This window comes from Thamnophis elegans, chromosome 4, assembly GCF_009769535.1.
Source record: "Thamnophis elegans isolate rThaEle1 chromosome 4, rThaEle1.pri, whole genome shotgun sequence".
NCBI lineage: Eukaryota > Metazoa > Chordata > Lepidosauria > Squamata > Colubridae > Thamnophis > Thamnophis elegans.
Genome location: NC_045544.1, coordinates 56,647,638 through 56,662,982, shown reverse-complemented (window position 1 = coordinate 56,662,982; position 15,345 = coordinate 56,647,638).

The window sequence follows — 15,345 nt, the reverse complement described above, 5'->3', positions numbered from 1 at the left end:
TATGTGTTTTATTGCAGTGACGCAAAGGATATACATATGTGAATCTGTGTGGTACTTTTTTCCTGCCTCTGTTTGCTAAGTCCTCAACAGGTATAATGAATATTTAGGCTTTTAAAGTGGGATTTCAACTTGCTATCATAACTGTCCCTGGAAGAGTGGTAATAACTTGCAAATCTATACTAAGGATGCATGAGTGAACAGATATGTTGATTGGATATCCTATCAATATTTTTGGACCAGTTTCAATATTAAGGGGGGTGGGGGACTATTTTTTTTCTTCCTTCTGCTTCCTAATTATTTCTTTTGTGGCATAGTATCATCATAATGAATTTGATACCGCTGTTGAAACTGAATGATCATGCTGGCAAATTGACATATCTACACTTACAATAATAAAATGGAAAGTCCAGGAAATGATAATAGCTTCCTGTTTCTTGAAACATCAAGTAAGACTCCAAAAGTTTGTATTTGGGTTAAAAGCTCAGTGTTTTTACAATGGTTGTTCATCTTATGCTACTTTTCACCTAGAAAGCATAAGCACATAGCCACCTAGCTACTGAAATCTGCATTTAGTCCAGTGGTGGAATTCAAAAAATTTTACTACTGGTTCTGTGGGTGCGGCTTTGTGGGTGTGGCATGGCTTTGTGGGCATGGCAGGGGAAGGTTACTGCAAAATCCCCATTCCCTCCCCACCCCACTAACCTGCTTTCTAGCTCCTTTCTCCTGTCCAGTGCAACAAAAGAAGATCAACTGAGAAGCAGCAGAGGTAGGGCCAGCCTATTTGCCAGTTCTCCAAACTACTCAAAATTTTCACTACCGGTTCTCTAGAACTTGTCAGAACTGGCTCAATACCACCTCTGATTCAGTCACTTAATTTATGGATGCATTTTGTGATTGTGATGATATATCATTGTCAGTGATCTAATATTGCTACCAAAGCTGCAGAACTTAACATGTAGGTTGGAAGTGGTAATGCTGAAAGTGCAAAACACAAAAAGAGAAAGGGAAGACATAAAAAGAGGTACAGAGAGAAGGACAGAAAGAGAGTGAGAGCAAGATCCATACTACTCTAAACCAAACTCATTACTAAAAGGCACATTTTCCTCTGCTAAATATAGGTTGTATCGATCCATTTGCCAGGCATAAGAGATAGAAATAAAAGCTGGGGGGGGGGGGGGAGAGAAATAAGAAGACATTTCATGTTTCCACCCAGCAGCTATGTCCTAAAGAATTGCATTCATTTTGATTCACTCAATTTTTTCATCAAACAAGACATCGAAACTTTAGGTTTTAAGTATTTCAATAACCATGAAAGATTTGATAGAATAGAACCATGCCTTCTGGCTACACACCAAGATAACAACTCTCTTTAATAATAAATAGAAGTGCAATGAGTGAGCTTAGATTTAAAAAAAATATTTGATTTTTACTGATGTGTCACCATTTGAGTTCAATGGGGTTGCCAATGCAGATTATTATATCTGCTCAATTAAGTATAACTGCCTTAAACAATCCAGCAAAATTTCATACTTTTACTATGCCACTGGCTATTTGTTTTGGAATCATGTTATTGCTATAGTAAAATGCAGGCTAAGAATGCTTCTGAAACAAAGAATCTTATTGACTGAAATTGCAGTGTTATTATATAATAATAATAATAATCTTGAAAACTGTTTGCTATTGTTGTTTTGAAATGAACCCTAAGGTGATGGAAAACTTGAGATAGCCAGGAAAGGAAATAAATTCTGATAAAAGTACACAAGATTGTCCCAGATGATGCTCAGCTTTGTTTTGTTTGATTGATCTTTACACAAGGTGGCTCTTTGACACTATCTGAATGTTGGATATTTCCAGATGGAAATATTTGTGAGCCTTCCATAAATTCCTAGCCCCTGGTGTGTTTTTTGCCGGGTGCACTTTCAAATGATTTTGGAATCTTAAACTACACTGGGGCAAACAAGTACAAATTACTTTTGCTTTCTCACAGAAGTCCATGAGAACTTAGAAACCACAGGCAACAAATATCTTATACAACAGACCTGGATTCCTGATCATAACAAGTCAGCAACCATTTGCTTCAATTGTCTGGAAACCTAAGGTTCTGTAGAAATGATGAAATGGTGCATTGCTGGACAGGTTTTTTTTTATAAAAGACCAAGGGAATACATGGAATGTGTGAATGAAGTCTTCCAACTCCTGTGCCATGGAAATAACATTGCAAAAAACACTTTGAGAATGAAAGGAAGGAAGGGAAGGGAAGGAAGGGAGGGAGGGAGGGAGAAATAGAAATAAAGAGCTAATAAAGGAGAATATTTGTAGCTCGGGATTGAAATGAGGGTCCTTGGTGCTCTTTGAGCTTTGAGATTGTTTTCTTGAAGACATTTCATTAGCCAAACTAGGTAACATCAGCTGTGCTTGTAAGGAGTTGTGTTTGGGTTTGCTCTCAGTTTATATTCTTGTGGCTTGCCCTGTTGGATGTTGGTGGGAGTGGTCCAAAGAAACAGCTGTTTGTTATCCCTGCATGTATGTACATTTTAATGCTTTAATTATATATAGCTTGATTTAACTTTGCATTGATCTGTACCTTAAATATGTTTATACGTACAGTACATGTACTGTCTATATCAATGTGTATGTATGTGTGTATGTCCAGGAAATATATCTGTCCAGGAATAGATAGGAAGGAAGGTGTTTAGTAATTGCTTTTGTGGAACAGAAAATTGGAATACACAGCATCAAGAGATGGAAGGACATGGCAGCCTGCAGTGCAAACTAAATCCTTTCCAAAATTCTGCTAAATTATCTCAATCTAGATATATTTTTCCTTAAACTATCTTCCATATAAAGTTAAATGAGTACAAGACAACAGTAGTTTAAATGTGCAGTGAAGGCATGCTACATCCTCAAGCTTTTAAAGGTCAACAAATTCTAGATATATTTATATCTAGGTTTGGTACTGTGCAGGTCACATTAATGCTGAAGAATTGATGCTTTCGAATTGTGGCACTCTTGAGAGTCCCTTGGACTGCAAGGAGATCAAATCAGTCAATCCTAAAGGAAATCAACTCTGACTGTTCCTTGGAAGGAACAGATATTGAAGCTCAAATACTTAGCCCCCCCTAATGAGAAAAGAGGACTCATTGGAGAAGACCCAATGTTTGGAATGTTTGAAGTCAAAAGGAGAAAGGGATGGGTGGTTAGATAGCATTGTTGATACAATGAACATTAATCTGGCAAACTTCAGGAAACAGTGGAGGACAAGGGGGCCTGGCATGCTATAGTCCATGGGGTCGTGAAGAGTCGGACACAAGTTAGTGACTGAACCACAACAAGATTACATTGAAACTTTGATGCTGTAGTATTAACCAGTAAGTGGGGGATTGCCTTGACCAACACATTGAAATCAGTGCAATTAGCAATTATACAAACATAACAGCATCAGTATAACTGCATTCTGGATAAAGCTATTTGTTAATCTTTCTTTCCATGCTTATTCTCATATATTAGTGCTGATTATAGTCAAGAGTTAACCACAAATACATTAAATAGCTCCATTTTTTAATCTTTTTGGGGGAGTGGGTGGAGGAAAATTTAGCATCTTCATTTGCTTTTTGGTATTATTTGGAATAGCAGTGCTATGGATCAGATAGTGTCCAATTACATTCCCTGCAGGGGAAGAAAAACCCAAGAGATCAGCAGTCTTTTATGTTTTTGCCTAAAGGTTTCAAATGTAAAAACAAATTAGTGTCTAAAATAAAATTAAGGATAATAAAATTGATTTTTATGCCAGACTTGTTTGTACTCAATGACACAGACTGACTGGGCAGGTAATTGTTATAATCGGTTTTAGAATGAGAATTTGGGAAGCAAATTAATTTTATTTGTTCTTGGACAGTTAAAAAGGATATTGAAAGTTAAAATGCTGGAACACTGGAAATACACACGGAAAAATGGACAATTTGGGTGGAGACCAATGATTTCCTAACAAACAAATTATGAAATAATGGAATAATAATAAATAAGTCAGCACAATTATATGTTTTGGAAGGCATTAGGAACAAATATCCACTTAATATTTTGTAAGTTTATAATACTAATGGATAGGGGGAGAAACTAGAATGAGAGATACATAATTTGGCTTGTGTTTAATTTAAAATTTTTGTAGGACTATGCAGGATTCAAAAATGATTCAGAAATTGTCTTTCAGATTTGAAGCAAACCTAGCACCTTTCAGTTCTCCATTAGAGCTGTTCCTTTATTCCATCGTAAAATCTTTCATCCACTCAGCCTTCATACTCTGTAATATTTCCACTGACTGCTTCTGATTTCAAGGGTTAATTCTCAACCATCTTGCCTGAGTACTTTTCATTGTTGGATGCAAATGCATCACTACCTTCACTATCAAGGGCAGATACACACAAAGCCACAGCATCTAGAATACAGCACAAAAGAGAGCATCCTGCTAACATAGCTACATTTCCTGCCTTGCAGATCAGAAATTCAGTGGACTAAGAGACACATGCAGAATTATACAAAGAATCTGTACATGTAATCTATCTCCTTATTCTTATTCATGAATAGTCCCCTCCTCAAAGGCCAAGGACAAAGCATTGTTTTAGTCTTGCTTGCTTGTTTATTCCCCTCCTCCCTAAAGTGGCTTAAAACATTTTCTTCCTATTATTTTTCCATTTCCCAATTTTTTTGGTTGATATTCACCTTTCTGATCAGGTCTAAAGAGTAAATTAACCTTTTCTATTTCAGCCAATTCAACCTGGGATCAAGTACTGTAGCAAATGATATAGCTATCAAAACAGTTACCAAGATGACTCTGACAATTTATAAGTTTTCAGACAGTTGGGAAAAACAGACCACACTTCAAGATGAAGAAAATTCAGTCACAAAAGCTCTTTATTCATTTCACTCACTCAATACATGTCCAGCAGCATGGATCTCATGGGATATGTGTGTTGGAAGAGTGATCAGGAAGAAGAGCTGATTTTCAGCAATTCTTCCACCAACTTTTCTGTGTCTCAAGTATCCACTTGCAAAGATGGATTAAAACCTGCAAAGATGGATTAAAACATCTCTTTCAGGGAAGAACTGACGCTTCTCCAGTTTAACCTGGAAGGTGATAAGCTTCAAATATTTTCCCAAAGGTTAAGAGTGCCTTAATTTCAAAGATATTCTTTAAAATAAAAACACATTTATAAGTTTCTTTAACAGTTATCTAACAGGTTGCATAAACTGCAAATAAAGTTATGATTCAGTATACTCAGGCAATTAATATCAATTTAGCAATAAACTTACATTAAAAACAAATTTAGAACAGTCATATATTGTTTCATCTAATTTAGTTAGATGGAGCGGATTGCTGTTTCATTCAAATGAGATAACGTTTTTGATGTCTGTGAGGTTCAAATATATTTGTCTTGACTCAAAGGTTTTCAGTCCCTATGTCAGTTAACACTATGAACCACTCACCACATACTGTATTCTTCAGACTATAAGAAGCACCTGATTATAAGACACACCTAGGTTTAGAGGAGGGGGGAAATCAGACAGAGCCTGAGAGGACATTAGATAGGTGTCCTCTCATGTGCCAGCTCTGCCTATTGAGTCCTGCACTGCGGAAAAGAGACAGAAGAGGCGGGCTTCAGCACTGTAAAAGGACCTTGCCATGGCAGCCCGGCTGCTAGTCACCAAAGAACCAGCTTTGTTTCCACCCACTTTGGGGGTGGGAAAAGTGCATCTTATGGAGAAAAAATATGGTATATAAAGGCACCACTTTCTCAATGTGACATATGGGCTGGTGCTTGTCACAGGCTTTATATGATTGGGTAAATAATGGAGAGCTAATGACTATTGCACAAAGATAACACCTGTAATACTTCTGCTATCTATCCCCTCTGCTCAATAGATCTCTGTCTATCTGGCTGGATATTATTGATTTGCCTTGTTTGTTTGTGCTAACAGACCATTCCTTAGGAAGAAGAAAATAAGTGAAGCAAAAGAAAGAGCTCAGAAATTTGTCATTGAGAGATCAGGGAATAGATTTCCCCAAACAGATCATGTGCAGACTCTCACATTTTTATTACAGTTGGAAGAACGGGTGTCTTAAGCTGTAAAGATGGAACAAATGAAATGTTCAGGCTTGGGGGAAAAAAATCTGCCTAGGTTTTTCAGTGAAAAGAAAGAGCCTAAGGTAATCATCCACTTGTGGGCTTCCAGTCAACTTTTTATGATGGCAGATTAGGGCCATAAAAGACATTTGGATTGGGTTGGATTGGGTTAATTTAGTCTGGTCTGATCAACTGTCTCCCTGTCTAATATTGCAAAGGAGGTCACAGCAAGCTGCAAATTGTACTCATTTGACCTGAAAAATGTATTTCTTCCAGAAGGGAAATTTAGGATTTCGTCCCAGTTAAGACAAATGAATCCTGTTAAAAATATCCAAGATAAACCTCATAACTTCCTTTAGCTAAGGAATCTGGAAGAGCTGCATTAAGTACATATTTATTTCTAGGCAACATTCAAAATATTTATGAAGCTCCAGTTGGGCTTAGAATCTCATATCTCAAGGAATAGGTCTTCCTTAAACAACCCACCTGTCTTCTTAGATTTGGAAAAGTATCTCGTCCATATTGGCTGAAATATATTGGATGGTGGTTTAAGGCTTCTTAGTGCAAATATTTTGCATTGTTTCTCTAAGAACTATATCCGGTATTAATTGAGGATATTTCAAGGTCTGGTGAAGGTTCAAATTTTATGCTGAACATTTATGAATTTTTAGTGCATCTATCTTTATACTCAAATAAATGAAGTTGGACAGAGAGAAAGTAACAATCACCAGCACAAAGAGGGAGAGAAGGAAGAAAATAAAAAACAGTACTGAATAGAATATGGGTGACATTATTTCTCAACCAGAAATAGAACAAGTTATTCATATCTGTTTATCTACTGTATAAACTTTGGCTGACAAATTCATACTATATGCATTATTTCCAGACAACAATCTCCTAAAACAGGTTGGTAAACGATGACCTGTGCGTCAAATCCAGCCTGACAGCTGTGTTGGTATAACCTATCAGCTAAGAATTAATGGCTGAAGAGGAGGTAGGTCATCAGACCCAAGTCTTAGCTGAGCTCCTGTTGCAAGAGATGGGGCTATGGAACATGGCAACACCATGCTTCTTGGTCTACCAGTCTGTCAACTATGTTCACAGAAACAAAGGAGGAACAGAGGCTGACCCTTTACTAAAACAGTTTGCTGATCCTATCCTAAACATTGGGTGTCAGCTATGTGTTATAATGTCACAACAGAATACCCTATGCTATGAATACCCGTCCTAAAAGGGAATCTTAACTAAGAGCACAATGACTCTAAATGTCACAATCTCTCTTAAGTACAAAACGGTAGTAGACAACTGACAAAATTATTTTGGGACAATATGAGTCTCGACTGATAGGACCTACAGTTTCTGTTTCTCCTTGCTACTAAATTTAACATTGGTTGTTTTATAGTGATATTTCCTATGTTTGAATAAATTTATAAATGACAGGTAAAATTGAACGATTGAACAAATAAATGAATTCTTGGCATTGCTGTTCTCAACATTCAGTTCCATGCCTAGTATCATCATGTTCTATAGTATTACCTAGGACAGTGATGGCTAATTGTTTTGTTGTCAAGTGCTGGTATGCTGGTTGGGGAATTCTGGGAGTTGAAGTCCACAAGTCTTAAAGTTGCCAAGTTTGGAGACCCCTGTTTAGATTATCTGATCCTGTGGTGGGATTTAAATAATTTAACAACTGCTTCTCTGCCCTAATGATTTCTTCCAACAACCAGTTCACCAAACTGCTCAGAAAGTTAACAACTGGTTCTCCCAAAGGGGTGCGAACTGGCTGAATCCCACCACTGATCTGATCACTCTGTCCTGTGTTACAAGTATTTAAACAGATTAGCTAGTTTGATGATCTGATTTTAAGAGGATTTTTAAAAAAATTGTAAGGCAGTTTTCAAATTGTTTGAGCTTGTTCGTGTCCTCAGATTGGGGTTGCTTTATGAATGAAAAATGAGTTATGAGTTCTACACATAAATTTAAAAAGTAGCACCCAGAGTACAGCAACCAGGCTGCTCAAAGGATGGCTATATTTTCATACCCTGATACCTGAAAACAAATGCTGAACATTATTGGTGGCATAGTTAAACTCTCTCCCAAACTCACTCTAAGATCAAGAAGTTTTTGTGACCTGAAAAAGATCTGTGCTTTTGATACCAGTAAGATGAAATGGATGCCTCAGACAGTGCTTCTGACCTTAATTCATTTCCTCTTGCTATTAGTTTTCCAGCTTTGCTCTGAAGCTTTGTTGTTATAGTAATAGCATTTTTACCATCTACTCCCCTCTCTCCATAATCTCAGTGATCAACTCCAATTGGATTTGGATAGAAGAAAGATGGGTCTCTAGCTTGGACTTTATCTCAACCTCACAGCTCTTATCTGAGTCAGGATCTCAAGTCCAAACAATACAGGCCCACAGTTACATAGAGAAACATTGCATTATGGAAAGACCTGAAAGGAAGACCTCCTCCTTGCCCCTTCCTTTATTTTGTAAAGGAGGAAACATGCTTATAAAGCTCAACTCCCTATGATTATTTGAACATATATCCACACATTTTTCTTGGCAATGAGATAGATGTGCTCTCCTCTGCCATTGCCGTCTTCTGGGATATTTTCTGAGTTCTGGTTTAGCCATCTAAATGTCTGATAGCCTCTCATCCAAGCCCAGCTGAAGTTACTCACTAGTTTAAAAGTTCACTTTAAAAAGTATCCATTGGCTGATATATTTATTTTAATTCACACACACACACACACACACACACGATAGATAGCAGTAGCACCTAAGCTTATATACCACTTCACGGTGGTAAGAGAGGGCTCTCTCTAAGCAGTTTACAGAGTCAGCATATTGCCCCCAGCAAGCTGGGTCCTCATTTTACTGATCTTGGAAAGATGGAAGGCTGAGTCAACCTTGAGCCTGGTGAGATTCAAATGCCAAATTACAGGCATCTAGCAGTTAGCAGAAGTGGCCTGCAGTACTGCATTCTAACCACTGCACCACCATGGCTCTAGATGATGGAAGATAAATGATAGATAGATAGATAGATAGATAGATAGATAGATAGATAGATAGATAGATAGATAGATGGATGGATGGATGGATGGATGGATGGATGGATGGATGGATGGATGGATGGATGGATGGATGGATGGATAGATAGATGATAGATAGATGATAGACAGACAGACAGACAGACAGATGCCTAAAATATATAGAGGAAAGAATTACACTTCCTCTGGCCCATGAAGAGGGCCCTGCTCATGTTTAGACGTCCCATACGTTTATCTTTGAAACTCAGATGACTATGCGACATGAAATGTCATATCATGTTCACTGCAACTCATAGCTATGTCCATTGGTAGATATGAGAAGTTTATTGACTCTAGCATTGGTCCCAAATAAACAGATAGTATAACTCATGGCGATGCATAGTAATTGTTTCAGTTGGGAATTTTACTTTGTTGTGCTTTTCTCTAGCTCAGACCTTTAGAAAAGGCAAATAGCTACTCTAATTTTTCAGTACTCTCAGTTCTGCTAGTGGAACGATGGGGATGCTTTTGCTTACACTGCCATCTTGTTCAATAATAATGAAGTGGAACTATCTGACATTATTTTCTCTTGGACAATTAAAAGTATTTGTCCGCATGGTTTCTGTCAGCCTGTGAGTCACCACAGTTTGCTGGGCAAGGAAAATTATTACTATAAGGGAGGGATCTCCAAATTCAGAAACTTTAAGATTTGTGGACTTTAACTCCCAGAATTCAAAAAAGTTGAGGTCCACAAGTTTTGAAGTTGCCAAGTTTGGAGATTCCTGCAATAAGACATTCCACTCAGCTAGAAATCTGTTCTTGGGGACACACAAAACAATTTGTAATTCATGAACTGGAGAAACTCCCCTTGGGTGACTTTGGGACAATTACTTGCTGTCAGCCCAGCCTACTTTACAAAATGGATGTTGTGGAGGAGAAAGGAACTCTGTATATTGCCTTGAACTCATGTTCAGAAGGCAGAATAAAACTCAAAATAAATGAATATTCAGCAAAAAAAAAAATCACTGCAGCTATCCACACCAATGTGAGAATCTAAGGCCAGGACCCACAATGTGTTCTCATTTGCACTATTTACAGCTTTTTCATATGCAGGAGATTTACATCCATATTGTTAGTAATTATGAATAGAATACATATTAAAATAATTAGACAAACTGGTTATTTTAAGAGAGTCATTAGACTAACAAATGGCTGTGTTAGCCATTTACTGCAAGAGCCCTAAAAATGACGTACTGTATACCCCTCAAAATGGTGCAAGGAGCTTTTCTAATCAGCAAAACAACAGCCTCTCAACATCACCAGAAGGAGAATCTCTACGGTAAAACAAATAAGAAGATGATGTCTTTAGAAGTTGTGTATTTTCTCTTTCCATAGTAACTTCCTTGACAATACTTCAAACAGTGATGCACCACATTTGAGAAGGTGGCATTTCATGGCCCCCTGCCAATTCACAAGCCAAGAGATAATGCTGTCGCCTGGCATACAGGAGCTCAGTTTAACCAGCCTTTGTGGGATAGCTGAGTCCCTAGGCACAAATCTACAGCAGCCTAATACAATGAGGTGATCTGCAGAACGGTAATTGTAACTGTGACTTGACTCATTAATTTTTGGTAACCGTTTCTTTGCAGCTCATTAGGCAGTTATTGAACAGCAGATGTCAATCTGGAGAGGTTTTCCTCTAAGGATGAGCAAAGAATTGGGTATTTAGGTATACCTTAAGTTCTAAATGGTTCAGGTTCTATAAACATGCTAGGATTGGCAAGTCAGTAAGCTTTCAGCTCAGTGAATCAGAAGCACTGTATTTATAGTGCGCTCCAATGACTGCATCTCTTGCTATGTTTCAATTTTCATAGTGAAAGCAGGGAGGGAGAGAAGAGAGAAAAGCCTGAAAGGACCACTAACCATGGTAAGGAATGGTGCATAAATCCCCAAGTTTCATTTGTGGGTATGGATTTACTGAGATACAAGTACATAGGCTATTGGTATTCTGCATTAGATCTTCTTCCTATATCCCACAGCCTTGTTTGGAGAATGTTTGAGAAGAGGCAGTCATGACAATTAAACTGGTCCATGCAGAATGCAGGGTGTATGCTTTAAACCCACTGCTGCTGGATTGAATACATCAACAATGGGAGCAAAATAATAATCTATCAACCCTACGAAAAATTTTAACCATTGGTGTTACTATTCTATTGGTAGAAATGAAACATAGTGTAATCAAAGCAATGAAGAAAATGCTATATAATGTCACCAAATAGATTAGCAAAACAGAATGACAATATTGAGCAAAAAGAAATAATTTTTACTTTTCTTCAAGAGGGGAGAAAATGATTTTTATGGAGGGGATGGGGTAAAATCTAAGATAAATTGAATTTTAGTTATGCCAGTTTGTTTAGTGCAATCATTAACTGGTGTCCTCCAAATAAGTCAGTTTCATCCCCAGAATCCAAGCCATTGTGCCTGTTGAAGGAGCCAAGTTATAGTATGCTTAATTTCTCTAAATCAGTATGTTGCTCCTTAAAAGATTTGAACCATGTATAATGAATGAGTCCTTGTCACAGTACTCAGTCCAGTAGTATCTTTACAGTTTGATTCCTGGGTTCTTGGCAATAAATCAATCTATTCAATTCCCTTTGTTTTAAATACATGAAATGAAGTTGTTTTTTGTTCTCTTTGACTTTTATGTAAAGAATATATAAAGAGAATTTTAGAAAGCCTTGATTGTTCTAAATATCCATCATTTATTTATTTAGATTTATTTTCTCTTTTTGTTCAGGAGCTCAGCAAAGCACAATTATTCTCCTAATTATCCTATTATTCCCCGAATAGCAACTCTATGAGGGCTGAGAAAGAGTGACTGGCCCAAAATCACTCAGCTGCCTTTCTTGCCTAAGGTAGGACTAGAACCTTGGTCTCCCAAGGCCAACTCCTCTACACTGCATTGGCAAGGGAACAAGAACTAATGCTCATATCAGACCAGCTAATGGAATAAGCATCCAATGTATATCTATATCAGGGAGAAAAGGTACATTGTAGTAAGAGGATGCACACGGTACACTGGTTTTTTTTAACGAGATAAGTAAAATAAAGAGACTGCATGTTATATATCTGTTCCATAAGCCATGTCTAGCTTATATGATGTAATAATACATCATTAGATCAGTATGAACCTTAAATATTGGTCTCATGCAGTGGTGGGATTCAGCCAGTTCGCACCTATTTGGGAGAACCGGTTCTTAACTTTCTAAGAGGTTCAGAAAACCGGTTGTTGGAAGAAATCTTCTTTTGGTTTTTTCTGCTTTACAGGGCTAATCCTGTAAGGAAGGCAGGAAGGAAACATTCTGGTGTTGTTTCTAGCTTAAACTTTATTGCCCTGCTTACAGAAACTGCCTCTCCGGTTAATCCTTATTACATTGTAACAGCTAAGGCAAAGTGCCCATCGATCTGAGTAATGTTGAGTTGGCTACGCCCACATGGTCACATGACCACTAAGCCTCGCCTACCCACCTGGTCATTAGGACAGAGAACCAGTTGTTAAATTATTTGAATCCCACCATTGGTCTCATGTTAGTTTTCCAAAGATGGGAAATCTTTTATTTGAAAGACCGTTCAAAAGGATACTCTGCACCACGAAATCCAACTTATTCTGCAAAGTATATGTACTAAGAGCTTTAAATGAGTTAAAGACAGCAGAACATCTTATCGGGGTTCATTTTTGCTTCTTATTTCTTCAATATTTGTCAGTAATAATTGACCATTGGCCCCAACAATATTTGCATACTAGGTAGGACTTTTGATTATAAATTATGGCTCTCTATAGCCATTACAATTCTTGTCACATTGCCTTCTTCTTCCTCTTTCTTTTTTCTTCTTCTTCTTTAATGTCATTCATGGCTCAGCTGTAGGAAAAGGAATAATTTCAAGGATTAGTAATAGGATATAGAGCTTTTCACCTGTAGGTCACTGGTTTAAATCCACCCTCCCATCAACAGAGATTGAAAATCATTCCCATTTGATTGCTTTTCAGTGGCCTATCTGATATGAGCTGGTGATCCCAGTCTAGATCCTAATAGATGAGACACATGTCCATTTTTAGCCTCCGAATTACCTTACCTGTTCATTTTAAACAAAAAAAATCCCACAGGTGGAAGAGCTCCTTTGGGGGAACTGGCCCAAGCCTATGAAAAAATAAGCATTGATTGTGATATTGCTGACTTTCAAAGAAATCCTCAAAATAAATCTGGCATCCATATAGCATGAGTTGGTCTGCACTGAATTGTTGCTTTCTTCTGTATGATCCAATCATTAACCATGAGCTAGTATTAAAAACAGAAAGACCATCTTGGATTTACTATCATTGCATGCAACATATTGATTCACCAGCCTTCAGTTTTATTGTGTACAAAGTATTCATTCAGAAAAACTGATCATGAACTGATTATATGAAATGGAAACAATAACAAGAACAATTGGGTTTCACATGGTTGTTTCAGATGATATTTTTCATCTCAGCATGTGAAACTATTTTCTGTTAATCAGGTAAATACAGACATAACAAAATAGTACATTGCTGAGGAGTAAGGGAAAAATAATGTGTGGATAGTAAAAAAAAGGGGGGGAATGAGGGCTTCTGGGGAAGCAATGGCAGACTGAAGATGGCTCTGTGGAGAATGGAGTCCAGGATGGAAAGAGGAGGCATTCCTCTCAGGACCAGGATTGCCCCACAAGTGCTTCATAAAGAAGCTCCCTGTGAACAGACCATAAGACAGTGGTCACTGGTGAGTATTAAATTCTAGGAACTGGCGGAGAAGGTTATCTCTCCTAAGCCACAGTTCAGCAACTTCAAATGGATACCAGGTTCTCATTTTGTAACCAACTTAGGAAATGGCTTCTAATGGCTTTTTGAATGTTAAGAACCTTCAGAAAGGCAAGTTTCATCACATCAGGTGAATTTCCTTCTATCTTTGATGAAAGAAGTTTTGTGCAAGTTTAAAGACTTTAAACAGGAAAAAAATATTTGTGAATAAACAACAAAGGGGTGGCTAGAACTTTGATTTTGGAAAACTATAAACAGATTAAGGGACCAGGTATACTTAAAAGAATATTTCCTGTGAGTTGTTTAAAATTTTGCAAATATATATGTGTGAAGATTTTGAAATTATTGTGGCTTTTTTAAAAATCCTCCCATGGGACAAGGTTGTTGATTAAAAAATATGATAAAAGGAGACTTTGAAGGCTAACTAACTAGGGAGAACTAAAGAGTACAATTAAAGGAGAAAAAAACCAATTAATACAGTGGAGCAATATTTTTTTGATTGTGGAAGAATTTAAGGATATTTGGGAATAATACACTCAGAAATTACTTTTAAACTAACTGCTAGTATAAAAATGAATTTAAAAGATACTACAGAAGAGAAACAGATTTTATTAGGCAAATAAGAATCTGATTTAATATGGATCTGATTCTGAAAGTTGATTAAAATGCCAAATTGCAAGAACAATATGAAAAAGATGAAATACTGGATTTAAAAATGAAACTTTGCTGATTTCTTAATAATTAAAGGAGACATATTAGGGGTAATATGATAGCAATGTTCCAAATGGATAACCATTTTTCTGAAATGGTATAGGGCTTCCTGCCTGAGCTGGGGATTGGACCAGAAGACCTCCAAGGTTCCTTTCAACTCTATTATTCTGTCTGTTCTCCAAGTAATAAATCACAAGAATGACTTACATGTCTTTCTTATCTTGGATCCACAAAAGTAATGTATTAAACTAGTGAAAGAGGGAAACAAAAAGAAAATTATAAGAAATCAATTTATGGGATATTGTTTTAAGTGTTTTAAAAGTTTTAAAAAATAAACGGAAGGAATATAAAGTGTATTTATTTAATCATATATGTGATGTTTCTGGCAGTTTTTAGTGGATTATTTTTTACTAGCAGTGAATAACAAGGCTTTAAAATTTATATATAATAGATAATAAATAAGATGGGATATTTTTGTTGTATTTTTACAGAAAGTGATGTTACTGTGTTAAAAGTAAACTGACTTATTTGATTAAGATTAAATATATCAAATACACATACACACAAACACTCTGATTATATGCCACTTGGTAAATATCTCTCTACATCCCACTTTAATCCTTTATTAACAAAAGGAAAGGAAACAGA